The sequence below is a fragment of the Pleurodeles waltl genome, chromosome 2_1, assembly GCF_031143425.1.
Source record: "Pleurodeles waltl isolate 20211129_DDA chromosome 2_1, aPleWal1.hap1.20221129, whole genome shotgun sequence".
NCBI classification, from domain to species: domain Eukaryota; kingdom Metazoa; phylum Chordata; class Amphibia; order Caudata; family Salamandridae; genus Pleurodeles; species Pleurodeles waltl.
In genome coordinates, this window is record NC_090438.1 from 668,768,311 (window position 1) to 668,781,512 (window position 13,202).

The 13,202-nt window shown below is 48.5% G+C and overlaps 1 long non-coding RNA gene across 1 annotated transcript in view; it reads right to left on the reverse strand.

Moving 5' to 3' along the window:
• LOC138267432 (uncharacterized) overlaps positions 1–13,202 on the reverse strand; it is a 275,076-nt gene that overhangs the window by 213,798 nt on the left and 48,076 nt on the right. The window lies entirely within an intron of this gene.

Consider the following 13,202-nt stretch of genomic DNA (forward strand, 5'->3'; position numbering starts at 1 on the left):
CTTCCTCCACCCAGACCCAATCCCCAGTACCTCAGCCTATCCCAAGCACACTTTCAGACCAGCATGCACACACGTCAACACACAAGGGAAGCTCAGGCAAACATAAGCACCACACATCCCACAGGCACTCACGCAAGCATCACACACATGCAGACACACCAACATCCACTGCCTCCACTGTGTCCCCCTCCTCCCTCCCAGTCTCGTCTGCACTCACACCTGCATGCACTACATCTACAGCCACTACTTCCATCACCAGCACACACACCACCACACCCCGCTCACGTGCAGTAACCACCCCCACTGCCATTCACACGTCCCCTGTGTCCTCTCTCAGTGTGTCTGTGACGCCACCTCCCAAGATACACAAACGCAGGCACACACCCACCCAACAGCCATCCACCTCACGACAGCCTCCAGCGCATAGACCTTCACCCAAAGTCACCAAACGAACACCTCCTACAACCACAACCTCTACCTCCACTCCCAAACCCCCTCCAGCTACCCATCCCAGTGTTTTCAAAAAACCTTTCAAGTCCAACCTTGACCTCTTTCCCACACCTCCCCCACCCCGTCCGTCTCCTAGGGTCCGACTCTCCAGGTCCCAACCTAGCATCTCAGCCACAACATCTCCGGGATCAGTAGTGCCTGTAGTCACCAGAATCTGGAGTGCACCGGCCACCAGGGCAGCCAGTGTGGCACGGAGCCACAGCACGGACAGTCCCCCACCTGTGAAGCATCAAAAGTTGGCCAGTTCCCGGCGGGAGAGGGGGAATACTCCTGCCACCAAAGATGCTCCCAGGGGTACAGGTGGGAGTGTGGAGTCAGCTGCGACACCTTCCAAGGTGGGGAAGGGCTAGAAGTTAGCAGGTCTGGGAAGAGCAGCACATTGGAGAAGACTGCCAGCATCCCCGCTGCCCAGGAGGCCACCGCCATCATCCCTGCTGCCCAGGAGGCCACCGCCAGGCCCTGCTGCACAAGAGGCCACGGCCATCATCCCCGCTGCCCAGGAGGCCACCGCCATCATCCCCGCTGCCCAAGAGGCCACCGCCATCATCCCCGCTGCCCAAGAGGCCACCGCCAGCACCTGCCCTGCTGCCCAAGAGGCCACAGCCACCAGCCCCGCTGGGCCAGAGAGGACCGCCGCAACAAGCACTGCTGAACAGGGCACCGCCGCCACAAGCACCACTGAACAGGGCACCGCCCCCACAAGCACAGCTGAACAGGGCACCGCTGCAACAAGCACCGCTGAACAGGGCAGCGCCGCCACATGCACCGCTGGCCCATGAGCGCCAAGGGCACTGACGCTACTGTGTCCGTCACAAGCAGGATGAAGCACTCTGGACACCAAGCCCCCTCCAGAACCAGTGGAGAAAGACATCCACTACCTCTGTCCTTGGCAGGATGAAGCACTCTGGGCACCAAGCCCCCTCCAGAACCAGTTAGAAAGACATCCACTACCTCTGTCCTTGGCATGATGAAGCACTCTGGGCACCAAGCCCCCTTCAGAACCAGTGGAGAAAGACATCCACTACCTCTGTCCTTAGCAGGATGAAGCACTCTGGGCACCAAGCCCCCTCCAGAAACAGTGGAGAAAGACATCCACTACCTCTGTCCTTGGCAGGATGAAGCACTCTGGGCACCAAGCCCCCTCCAGAACCAGTGGAGAAAGACATCCACTACCTCTGTCCTTGGCATGATGAAGCACTCTGGGCACCAGCCCCCTCCAGAACCAGTGGAGAAAGACATCCAGTTGGGAGACTGTGGTTTTGCACTCCCCAGGAGAAATCAGTGGGCAAACCACCCACTGTAGAGACTTGAGAGACTGTGGCTTTGCACTCCCCAGGATTGAACAGTGGGCATGTGACCCTGTCGTGGATTTGGCGTCGTGCACTCAACCAGCTGAGGTGCCCCCCCTTTCACTCCCCCTGAGGTGCCTGTTGTATTGCTATCTGATGCCCCTGCAGTGTTCTCTCCATCATGGTTGGGGATCTTGTGTGGGACTCGCCCATATCGTGTGGGCCCAGTGTTCCACGGACTTCAATGGAGCACTACCTGGACTACTATTCTTGGTGTATATTTTGTTTATAGTGTATATATGCATATTTTTGCGTACTGGATTTTAATATATTACAATGGTTACACTCATTTTCTTTGGTCTTTGCATTCTTCCGGGGGGGTTGGGGGTGTAACTGCAATGTATCATGCTGTATTAGTGTGTGTGTTGTCGTGGGTAAGGGTAGGGGTGTTGCATGTTGCATGTGTGTGTCCCTGTTTTTTCCCTTCCCCCCTCCCCCGTGTCATAGGTGCAGTACTCACCGTGGTCTTCGCCACCGGTGTTCGTGCTCCTGGTAGAGGAGAAAGAAGATAAGGGTTGGCAGGATCTGCAGCTCTGGTTCCATGGCGTCCTGGTTCCTCGTGGGGTGTGTAGAGGTGAGCGTTTTCCCTTCAAAGTCCAGTTTCCGCCGTGTTTTTGTCCGCGAAGAATCCGCCCCGGAAAAGGTGGCGGATTGGTAGGTGGTGATACTGTGGGCGGTACTTTGTCATCCGCCTATCTGTTGGCGGTGACCGCCAAGCTGTTTGTTTGCACCGCCGTGGCCAAGGTTGTAATGACCACCATAGTAATGTCTTTTATATATCCTGACAGTGAAATATTACTAAATTCGTTTTTTACAGTTGCAAGGCCTGTCCCTCTTATAGGTTAACATGGGGGCTACCTTTAAATCTGATTAAAGTGTAGATTCCCTTTGGGAGCAGATGGACATTTGGAGTTTGGAGTCTCCGAGCTCACAATTTAAAAATACATCTTTTAGTAAAGTTGATTTTAAGATTGTGTGTTTGAAAATGCCACTTTTAGAAAGTGAGCATTTTCTTGCTTATACCATTTCTGTGACTCTGCCTGCTTGTGGATTCCCTGTCTGGGTCAGTTTGACAGTTGGGCTGGATGCACACACTAGACAGTGACACAAAAGGAGCAGGGGTGTAGCCAGCATATCCTGATGAGCCATCTGTGCTAGGAGGGAGGGGAGGAGTGGTCACTTACACCTGAAAGGGCTGTGCTTGTCCTCACACAATTCAGTCTCCAACCACCTGGTGAGTGTTGGGGCCTGGCCTGGGCAAGGCAGGATTTCACATTCAAAAGAGACTTTTATACTGGGTATAAGAAGGGCACCTAAAACCACAGACTTTAGAAACACTTCTGGAAACAAGAGGAACCTCTGCCTGGAGAGCTAAAGAAGAAAAGCTGCCCTACCTGTGACTGTGCTTTGTAGAGCTATCCTGCAGTTGCTGCTTCTGCCAGAGTAAGAGGGCAAAGACTGGACTTTGTGTGCCTTCCATCTTGAGAAGAAATCTCCAGGGGCTTGATTTAGAGCTTGCCTCCTGTTCTTTGAAGTCTCAGGGACAGCAAAGACTTCTCTCTGCCTGGACCTGGAGTCTCTGGGGAGACTCCTACTCTGCCCTGTGGTACCCATCCAGTTCCTGGGACCCTAAAAGGAGAAGCTGGCAGCCTAAGAGGAGGAAATCCACGCACAGAGCGCCGTGAGGGGAAAAGATCAACACAACTCCGATATGCGACTGAAGAAACAAGGCACCGCCGTCTCTGTGGCTGAAAATGGACACTTGCCGGAAACGCAACAGAAGAATTGATGCACGGAGCTGGAGAAACGATACGCAGCATCGCTGACAGACACTTGGAGATCAAAATCTGCGCTGCATGTTTTTTTTTTAATCATCATGCGGCTGGATTTCCGACGCAAGTACCGCTGGGCGTGTAAAAACAACGCAAGGCCTGCCCGGACCCGAGAATGCTGACCGGATCGATGCATCGCTCTCCTGCAGAGAGAAGAAACGGCACGCCCCTACCCAATGAAAGGAGAAACGACGCAAGGTCCCGCTCGTGAGTGGAATTGACGCATCGCAAGCCCTTTTTCACGCACATTCGCCTGTGCTGGGTTATTTTTGACGCACCCAAGGTACATTTTCACGCTAACAGTATTAGTGCGTGTTTTAAACTACATAAAGGCTCTTTTTGCTTTTTAATTGATAACTTGACTTTTGTATTGTGAATTTTTGTCGTTTTGGTCTTGTTTTGTTTAGATAAATATTCTTTATTGTTCTAAACCTGTGTTGTGTCATTGTGTGATGTTTTCATTAAGTTACTGTGTGTGTTGGTACAAACACTTTATACCTAGCACTCTGAATTTAAGCCTACTGCTCTGCCAAGCTATCAAGGGGGTAAGCAGGGGTTAGCTGAGGGTGATTCTCTTTTACCCTGACTAGAATTAGGGTCCTTGCTTGAACAGGGGGTAACCTGACTGTCAACCAAAGACCCCATTTCTAACACCCACCAATTGATGCTGGATGCCCATTGTGTTTTAGATGCAGTGTCCATGAGTTACCACTTTAAAGGTGTCCCATTCTGTCCCTCTGGTCATGGCCGTTTCATGGTTGTCTGTGAAGTAATCTGTGATGTGGGTTAGGTGAGAGTCAGTGAATGCTAGGTCATCTAAGACTTCCTTAGGCAGCCTCCAGAGAGGCACTAGGGAATGGGAAGCCCTCCACTAAACCTAAAAGAGATTCACAGCATGATCGGAGAGGATCCTGCTCAGGTAGTCTGAAGTGGCTAGTCGGGAAAGTAGATTGGAGGAGCAGATGAACCTGTCTTCCCGAACATAGACGTTGTAGGGGGCAGAATAGTGGGAATAGAGGTGGATTTGTGGATTGTGGACCCTCCATGCAATGTGGAGCCTCCACTGGTCGACCCAGGCAAAGAATAAGTGGGTGAGTGGCAAGTTGGGGCGGAGGGAATGGGGAGATGAGACCTCAAGTGGGATGTCTCCCCCCAGTATCCACTGGATGCCTACCGATTGTGCTAGTACCTCTAATAAGGCAGTCCAGAATGATGCTTGATCTGTTTTAGGTGCATACATGCTGCCTAGGAGCACACATTCAACCCTCGGCAAGTGCGTATCTGCCCTCCCTGTCGATAGCAGTCATGTGCAGTTGGAATGGCGTGCCCAAGCAAAGCCAGATGAGGGTCCTTCTTTTGAATGCTGAATATGATGTGCCTATCACAGTGTTGCTCCAGGGGGATTGAAGGTGCTGGAGCTCTCCCTCCATGAGGTGAGTCTCCTGCAGAGAGTATATTTGTGCATTTTGGCACTTGAGGTATGCGTATGTGGAGTAGCGCTGCTGGGAAGAATGCATCCCCTTACATTGAGTATGAGGAACAGCACCTTGTGCGGTAAAGACATAGGGGCAGGTTTGAGTATAGAGGTGGGAAGTATAGAGGGTGGTGAGAGCCGAGAAGCCCATAGAGATGGCACGGATCACAGCTAGTGTTGAAGACACTGCCCTGTAAAGAAAAGTACTTAACAAAATTTCAAAACAGCAAGTACAAAACAACGGTAACTGTGGCCTGATACCATCAGTCTCACACCCTAACTGTAGTTGTATGAAACCATATTGAAAGTTGGGGTGGCGTGGGAGTTCTAGCATGTTCCAGATTTGTGTGAAGTTGTGGCCATTAGGCCAGCAATTGATAAGTGTCAATGGCTGAGCACCCAAGAAGAACCTAGTTGATATTGGGAGGTTGGATGTGGAGGGGTTGTTTCCCAGTCTCTACAAGGTGAAATGACAGCCTCCCAGTTTATCAGAAGTGTTAGCCTCTATATATCATCTGTTGTTCATGGAGTCACCACTGGGCCCATCTGGAGTTTCATCGGTATGTTATCACTGGGGGCCCCTTCTTGTCACTACCTGGGGCACTTGAGCTGGAGGGTGGGATGGTGAGGTCTGGCAGATTGCAAAGGCCACATCACGGCCTGATTGTTGGCTGTGGTATTGAGTTAGGAGACAGGGCCCTAGGCTTGGCCTCTGGGTGCCTGCACTGTGGCCCCCGCTGTGTCCTTCACAGGGCCTAGGCCATGGTCGAGCTGGCTGAGAAGGTTCTGGTCTTCATGTTCCTTCAAAATGAGTTTCTATCCAGTCCCAGGCTGAGGTGGGTTCTTTGAAGAAGTGCGCCCAGTTGCCGTGTAAAATTTTGAGCTTCGCTGTGAAAAGTAGAGAGTATTGGATAGCCATTTTTTTAACCAGGCCCAGAAGGATGCACAACTCCATTGGGTTTGTGCTTTGTAGTCCGAGAACATGGATACCCAGCTGTTCTTGCAGAGAAGGGGATTTGTGAGTCTGGCTGCATGAAGGATTGTATCTCTGTCATTATAATGTACTGCAAGGCGTGGTGGTGACCCCGTGGAGGGCCTGGGGGCCGGATCTCGGTGCACCCTCTCCATGGTGAAGTGAGAGGTTAGGGCATCGACGGGCGTGAAGAACTTCACCCAGGTCTCCAGGAAGTCTATCATTGTCTGGGAGCCTTCTGCTCCCTCCGAAAGGCCCACGACGTGGATGTTGTTATGCGGGCCCTGCCCTCTGTATCCGCGGCCCGCATTTCCAAGTGTTTCACTTGGTCAACAAGGTCTTGGGTAATTTGTTCTTGGGGTGTTAGCTGTGGAGTAAGGTCTGAGAGTTGGCACTCTGTGTCAGTTAACCGGGAAGTCAGTTTGCGCAGGTCTTCTCAAAGTAGACTGAACTCCAAGCATATTTCATCTATGTGTACCTCTACGGAAGATCGAGAGGATTCAATGGCTTAGAGGATGGCATCCAGCTTGTCAACTGAGACTTGCAGGGGCCTGGAGGTTCCCGGCTCATGTTTGGTATCTGCTCCTTGGTGGGATGCTGGTGAGTGAGGGCAGGAGTGTGATTTTGCAGATTTGTGTCTGCCCATGGCATGGTCTTGGTGCAAGCAGCTGGTGGGTATTCAGGCTGCTGCAGAAGAGGGTCTTTGGTGATGTCTGTGCAAGGGGGTAAAGGCCACAGGTGTGTCTGGTGCAATCAGCAAGCAAAGTACCCCCAGTTCAGGGTGGTAGAAACTTATTAATGGTGTGGGCGTGGCCCATGCCAGTCAGTGTTGGTTGGTAGTGGTACTGGGATAGTTGAATTTGAGCTGTGGGGTGGTTGGCCACACTGATTAATGTCTGTAGGGAGATGAGGGGGCTTTGGAACAGGACTAGCAGTCATTGGGCAGTGCGGAGCCACTGGTAACCTGCAGCTACCTCCTCCCCTCAGCTAAATCTCTTCAAGGGGGCCCCCATCCTCTCCCCCTTCCACAGAGAATTGCCTGCAAGCTTGCTCACTTGCGGCTGGTCGTCCCTCTGAGATATTTGTGCCAGTGACCACCAATGTGTAAATGCACCTGTTTTTCCTCTTGCCCTGCTATCAGTGTGTTCTACTGCTGAATGGGGGGAGGTTATGTGCTGGCCTCCTCCCATCACGAGTCCAGGCCCCTCTAAAGCGCTGCAACTCCTCACTTTGGGGTATGATCAACTGTCCTTAGCTTCGCCAATGTTTGTGTGGAGACACCCCTGGTAAGCAATGGCCACGTGCTGTGAATCGCTGTAGGCAGCCGGGCTCCCCACGTGACGTGGCCCAGGCAGTGGTCCATGGAGCAGCAGCAAGGAGGCCTACTGCCACGATCCCGTGCCTTGATCCCCTTGAGGTGGGGGGGCCTCCTGCCTCCGGTGTTATGTTCTCGAGCCCAGCTCGTGCTCAGCTGGGCGATGCTGCTCCGAGCAGTGCCATGAAAGTGCATGCAGCAGGTGTAGCCTGCCGTGACCCTCGAGCAGCGTCAGAGGTATGCGCACCCTGCACTGGGGCCCCAAATCTCCCTCAAAGCAGTGGGGAGGCTCTGAGGACCATGCTCTGCAGCACTGTGGCCCATGCTGCACAGTCTCTACTCACCTGGCTCAGGCGCAGCGGCGAAGCACTTCCACTCCTAGGGAAGGAGCGGTGTGTAAGGTCCATGAAGCTGGGTCGGATTGGTGTCCTCAGTCAGGGGATTTGTTAGGCACCTGCCGATTGTGCCTTCGGGCCAATGGTTTTCTGTGTGGGTTCCCACTGAAAGTAATTAGAGAGGGGTCCCCTGGGTGCCTGGGGAGACAGGCACTGCACAGTCTCTCCTCGCCCAGCCCAGACTCGGCGGCAAAGCACTCACACACCCGGGGAGGAGCAGCGTGCAGAGCCCACGAGGCCTGGCCAGATCGCTGTACTCAGTCGGGGGTTCTGTTAGGCACTTGACGATAGTGTCTTCGGACAATAGTTTTCTGCATGGATTCCCGCTGCAGGGGAATTAGAGAGGGCCTCCCTGCGCTCCCAGGTGACAGGATTCTGGGCAATTGTGGCAGCTTGGCGGTGGAGCTGGTTTACTTTGCATCCACCATCTTTGGCTTCTACGTCACGCCCCCCAAATCTCTACAATGTGTTTATTTGGATCATTGCAGACATCTGCACTCAAATGGAAAGTTCCAACTTATTCTATTGGTCATTGATACATGCTCTAGATTTCTATTGGTTTAGCCCTGGCATTTGGCTGACGCTCAAACTGTAATTAAAGAATTGCACATCTGGGATATATGCAGTAGCAGCATTTCACTTGGACCAGGGACCAGCGTTTGACTCTGAGGCTTACCGGGATCGAAGGGAACCCTGGGTGTTGCTGTGCATTATTTCTCCCATATCATCCTGAATTAAATTTGATAGTGGAAAGGAAGAATATGACTTGAAGCAGTACTTAACAGCTAGAGTATTAGGTCCAGGCTGTAGTTGGATCCATTACCTGTATGGAGTCCAGAGAGATTTAAATCATCTGCCTAGATGATCTTTGGGTGGCGGGACCCCAAATGAGGTCCTCTTTGGTGTCCAGATGTATATTACAGATCTTGATAACCCTGGCACAGTGGTGTCAGATATAACCTTTGACATCTATGACTATTTTGCTGACTTACAGGAACAATAGGTCTTCGAGATGAGCGCCAAAATGAAATTTTCAAACATTCTGCCACTGATGAAGTGGAGGAGGAACCAGCATCTTCTGAATGGATTCCTAAAGTTGGGGATCTAGTTCAGGATAAGATTACAAACAGAAAGGAATTCTGGACCGTCATACTGAGCACCGGTGACAGTCTTAGGCATTCAAGATACCAGAACTGTGATTTTGCCTTCACTTGCTGTTTGTAGAAACAAACGGTTTGTTTCCATTGATCTGATTAAGCTACATCATGTGGTAAATCCTACACAGTGGGTCACGGGGATCCTGGTTAGTTCTCTGCCTCTTCTCAATACCCAGCAGGAAATCCCTCTACAAGCATTAAGTAAACAATTGTTTCAATAAATGTTTGAAAAGCCATTTTCATATTTTTCTTGTGCTTACCTAGGGTATGCAGAGTCATAATGAAAGGGTAAAACTGTTTTAACTATTTCCTTGTGGATGAGTGATCAATTTCAGGGTTGCTGATACCACCTAATACACTGGTAAGGTTAGGGGTTCAGCACTGTGAGGTAAGGCAATATAACACACTAATACCATAACAGTTATTTGGGAGTTGATTATAGTTCAAACAGAAAGCATAATAATTCCCTTATACTGTTTAACGCTGTCACACTCACATAAGACAAAACTGCTACCAGGGATGTCCATCATTGAGACCTGTACTAGTCCACGGCAATAAACCATCCATCACAAACTGAACAGGCATGAAATAACTGCAATAAACCACCCATCACAAACTGAACAGGCATTAAATAACTGAAGAGGTCTACAATGTGTCGTTGGACAACTTAAAACTTTAATTTAGTTCACTACTGTGGATCCCAACTAGTTAATAATTGCCTTTTGACATCTCTTAATAGCAATCAGACAGTCAGTGCCAGCAGACATCTGATCCATGTCTTCCTTCATCCTACACATACTCATGACCATAAACTTAAAACAAAATATCTCAGAATGGACAACCCAGGCAGTAACCAGCTAATTTGTCTCTGAAAATAAGACATACAACAAGGGGACCTGCAGAGCTGCTCAAAACGGCCAGCTTACGGAAAACGATACTCTGGCCCTCATTACAACCCTGGCGGTCTTGGACCGCCAGGGCTGTTGTGGCGGATTTCACCACCAGCAGGCTAGCGGTGAAATCCCTAGTATTACGACCGCCGGGACCAGCGGTTTCCCGCCACATTGGTCCCGGCGGTTTTAATCTGCCAGGGCAGCGCTGCCCAGGGGATTATGAGTCCCCCTACCGCCAGCCTTTTCCTGTCGGTTTGAACCGGCAGGAAAAGGCTGGCGGTACGGGGAGTCGCGGGGCCCCTGCACTGCCCATGCCACTGGCATGCCACTGGCATGGGCAGTGCAGGGGCCCCCTGCCATGGCCCGTGCAGCTTTTCACTGTCTGCTATGCAGACAGTGAAAAGCGCGATGGGTGCAACTGCACTTGTCGCACAGCCGCAACACCGCCGGCTCCATTTGGAGCTGGCTCCTGTGTTGCAGCCGAGATCCCCGCTGGGAGGGCGGGCGGAAACCAGGTTTCCGCCCGCCGGCCCAGCTGGGATCTCCTGATGGCCGTGGTGGGAGTGCGGCCGCATTGGCGGCCGCACAGCGGTCAGATCTTGACGGGCGGCTTCAGCTGTACGCCAAGGGCCATTGTGCCCCTGTCTCTCACACATCCTTACCCATCACATTGCTGAGCGCTGCATTCCATAACACTATAACTGCATCTTGGGGGTTCTCACACATGACATGGAAACACTTTTCACACAGGATCAATACAAGGGCAGCACCCTTCCAACCACACACCCTACATAGTGTAGCATGCTACCTATTTAGATAAGTGTTTAACACCTAACGCAGGGGTAGCAATATAAAAATGTTGCAATACAATACATTTTGAATAAATCAGTACTAATCATGGTGATGAATCAGATAAGTACTTGTGGAACCCTGTTGTTATAGGTTCTAATTTCAGTAAGATTGACTTATTTCATTGTTGTGACATTGATAATTGAGATCCCCAGTATGATGAGTAAGAAAAGATATTTGCAACTATATCTCGATACGACTATTTAAGTAAAAATGTTTAAAGTATTTAAAAAAAATACAAAATTGTGCAAATTCCTATTACATGTGTATATATGTCTGATGTAAAAATAAATTAGCACTTTTCTTCAATGCAATTTAATTTTGCATCACTGTTCAACTGTCTGTGGCTAATTAATTACATTTCTATTATCTTAATCAACAGGCTGTCACAAAGACGATACCAAGTACTGAACAGAAATCACTCAGGCTGATATCATGGTAGGTGAATAATCCAACCAAGTGCCATATAAGTTTGATCTCACCATGTTGTTTTGTTCACTTTCACATTTGTGTATCTTTTTGATATCAGGGGACTTATGGGGTTCTCTACTAATTAGATGCAGCATACATCACAGTGTGATCGGGTGACAGAGAGCCACATGATGTGCATTTATAACCTTTTGGACTATACATTCCAAGTACATAATGCTAACAAGCATATGGAAAAGTATTCCAACTCTGTCAGTACAGTAAAATCATACTTCGTATAACAGAACAATACGCACTTTGGGATTTAACATTATCACTTCTTTAAAAGGCTGTACCTAGTTTCAGCAATCAAAAAAGTAGGAGCAGTAACTTTAGCTTCAATAATTCACCATAACCTTTTATGATTCCATCACATTTGGACTGACTGATACAATAAATTTCCTATTTCTTAAGCGTTTATGGTAAAGCCAACCTCGGCCGATCACACAACTCTATTTATTGTGTCATGACAGTGACTCTAGGACCTAACACATTAGGGCCCAGATTTAATATAATGTTGCATTGGGTTGGGTCACTTTTGTGGTGCAGCCCCAAAGCAAAATCCATTTTGGCATTAACTAATTCATGCAATTGGTGCTTTTCATACTTTAATGAATACAAAGTAATACATGGCAGCGTACAGCAGTGCCTTGTGTTACTTTGTGTCAGGTAGTCGTTACCAGGGTGGAGTGTAGGCATTCCTGTGCATCGAGCCATTTATTTTAGTGAAAACGCAGATTTCTAAATACTTGTAAACCTGGGTTTGCACCAAAATGGTGTGCGTATGTGAGAGAGTTGTAGTGAGAAGAAATATTTTTATTTCTCCTTGTTACTTCTTTCTATGTGTGATGCATAGTAAGAGGAAATTGGCCCTTAGGACTGTTTTTGTATTTCCTGCACAAAAACAATCCTCACTGTATTGGGCTAGGCAGCACACTGTGAGTCAGGATCCTTTGTGTGTGCTGTAGACAAGTGACCCAAGATACTGGCAGAAAGGCATAGTTGGTTGGGACACAAAAATGCCAACATCTTAACAGTAGCATTTTCGGAATTTTAACTTAAAATCCAATTTCATAATTGTGGCGGACCTTAAATTACAATTTATTTGAGTGCAAACAGCATATCTCTATCTGCTCACAACCTGAAGTTAGCATGTATTAAATGTAATAGGGTAACCTAGTGTTAGTCAGTGATAAAAATAGGCCTTACATCTGCTTTTTAGCTTTTTACTGTCCACTATTGGGGCATGTTTAAGTTGGTGCTGAGAGATGTTTAACAAAATTGGAGGACTTTGAACATTTAACGAGGTACAAAAATGTTGTTATTAAAGTAAAACCACACTAGTAAGATTTGAACTTCCCAGACCAATACAAATTCTTCTTCTGACTCTTCACTGTGGCATGTATTAAGGGCATGATTTAGAGTTTGAGGGCGGGTTACTCCATCACAATCGTAACGGATATCCCATCTGACTTATTACAAGTGCATTATAAGTAAGCCTCCTAATTATCTGTTTGTACTGATTTTTACAGATGAATACAGACAGAAACCCATCTATTTCCCTGCCTGTATTTATTAATAAATATGATAAGTAGGGAAAATAGGTTTTTTTTTGGACGATTTGCACTACTGTCAATCATGAGTGCCAGGAGAAAAGCTGTGCAGATTGACAGATAGATGAGTTAAAAAAATAAAAACATTTCCTAATGATGCTTACATAACTACAGTAGAACAGCTGTTTAAGCTGCTCTACACCGCAAATAGTTTCAAATGACCTTAATGCAATGTAAATAGGTAAAACTCATTGGGCACTAAACATGAGCAAAGATTTGTTGGTTAAATAAATGTGGAAATATACCTATGGTAGCTCCATTTTTTACAATAAGCATAAAATAAACATGGATAAATACAAATAAAATAGGCAACATAAAAATGAGTAAATACAGACAGAAATGTCCCAAAAATAAATAACAGAAAAACGGGAGCC